Source organism: Lemur catta, unplaced genomic scaffold (genome assembly GCF_020740605.2).
Source record: "Lemur catta isolate mLemCat1 unplaced genomic scaffold, mLemCat1.pri scaffold_63_ctg1, whole genome shotgun sequence".
Taxonomy (NCBI): Eukaryota; Metazoa; Chordata; class Mammalia; order Primates; family Lemuridae; genus Lemur; species Lemur catta.
In genome coordinates, this window is record NW_025423863.1 from 290,839 (window position 1) to 292,861 (window position 2,023).

At 37.3% G+C, this 2,023-nt stretch overlaps 1 non-coding gene across 1 annotated transcript; it reads right to left on the reverse strand.

Annotated features, from left to right (window-relative positions):
• Nucleotides 1–554: 554 nt before the first annotated feature.
• On the reverse strand, nucleotides 555–661 carry LOC123629945. Its single transcript, XR_006732412.1, has one exon. It is a non-coding gene; the product is annotated as a U6 spliceosomal RNA (small nuclear RNA).
• Between the last annotated feature and the right edge of the window lie 1,362 nt (nucleotides 662–2,023).

Sequence of the window (2,023 nt, forward strand, 5' to 3'; positions counted from 1 at the left end):
TTAGTTGTCCTATTCTTTGTGGCTTGTAATTCAGGGTATCTCAGCTATTTCATAATTTGTGGCAAAATTTATTAATAAATATATTATCTCATTAAATTAGATAACATAACTCTACCCCCATTACTGAGCTAATCAATCACACCAAAGGCAGAATAATCAACAAATGTCAAGACCTGACTTGGACTGCTACTATTCCTTCTCTCCCTACTCAAACTCTGAACCAGCAGATCTTCGTTAGCAAGATGCTTAATCTCCATGTTCTCTCCAAGTGATGGGGAAGGCAAAACCTTACTTTTATTTTTACTAGATTCAATGAAGGAGATTCTGGTTCATATTTTCTCATGTCTGAGACCAGTACCAACAACATATTTGCATATGACATTATACATGTTGCTCAACACTCAACTCCACTGTCATTTCATACATCACTTTACACAAATTTCTTGTTAGTGAAACTCACAATCTTAATATTAGGTCACACCTGTTTTGCTTTGACATACACTGTTTCCTCAGAGCTAGTCAGCAAATAGTCAAATGATGTTCACAGGACTGCACAGAATATGGAATGCTTCATAAATTTTCATGTCATCCTTGGGCACGGACCGTGGTAATCTTCTTTATATTCTTTCAATTTTCGTATATGTGTTGATGAAGCAAGCACAAAGCCCTATATGGACACTGATGAGTCAGGGATGAGGTTTGGCCCTGTTAAATCCAATCAACCTCCTGTATGTATGTATGTATGTATGTATGTATGTATGTATGTATGTATGTATTGTATTAACAGAAGAGCCAAACAATTAACCTACCTTTAGCTCAGAGAATTATGATGAATGGTTTCCCTAAGAGGTAGAATTTGAAAGAATTTAAGAAACCTCAGGTACAGGTCCAAGTAGCTTGGGAGATTTTCATTATTATGGAAAACACATCACTTGAGAGACCAGATACAAGTTAGTGACCATTACTCTGCAGAAGGATGAAATGTGACTTTCCAATACTTAAAAAAAAGGCACTAAACACAGGCAAAAGGAGCCTTGGCATACAAATTGGTAGCAAAGAAAAAAGGAAGTTCTAATGTCTTCCTACAATGATATTTGAAACTCTCTGACAGTTTAGAACAATCTCAACTATTTGCTAGAGGGAAGACAATCAGGGGCATCAAAGGATAACTTACCATAAAGACCTACGCTAAGTCTAGGCTGAGATGAGGGCTCCACATAAGGTTTGGAGTGTGGAGGGAGGGCCATTTTGCTCACTATGTGTGTGGCTCTAGCTAGGAGGCCCAGCTGCCAGAGCAGGGTACTGGTGGTTTAGGAACAATGGTTGAGCATATGTGCACGAACTCAAAAAATGTGTATGTAGCCTTGAAGTCTAAATATGGATCACCATATGAAGACTGAGGGATCTGAATCTGTAAGGGCATCCTGGTTGCAAAGGTCAATCATTTCCAGACAGCAAGACCAGTGTCAAATGGAATAACAGAATAAATGAAACAATAGAATGATTGAAGTGTCCTTTCATTCCCCTCTCTCAGACTTGTAAAAAGAACTGTCTTCTTTGCATTTAGAGAACCATTTCATTTCCTGAAAAATTCAAGGAGTAGGCTATAGGAAATAGCCCCTAGAAGACACTACAACATTATCTGTCAAGTAGACATTTCAAGACCCAAATAACTAAATAGAAGGATCAAACATGTGGCATATTATCCCATGCACAAGAGTTATTCTTCAAATGAAATGGATGATGCTGATACCATCCCTAATGATAAAGGTTTCTTGAAAGTCTTGAGATGATGAATTCTGTACCCATTACTACTTCTAACTCGTTTAGCCTTTCGTTTGATTTCTGGCTGATGAATTCGACTAATTCACTGCCCTTCCAACACTACCTGAAACACACTATGAAATCTCACCTGATGTATAAGATACAAAATTTGAAAGTATTTTAAACCTTGATTTAGTGTTCACTGGTCTTTTAATGTAAATACTTACGTATTAAAACCACTAGTAGTGGCATAATCCTT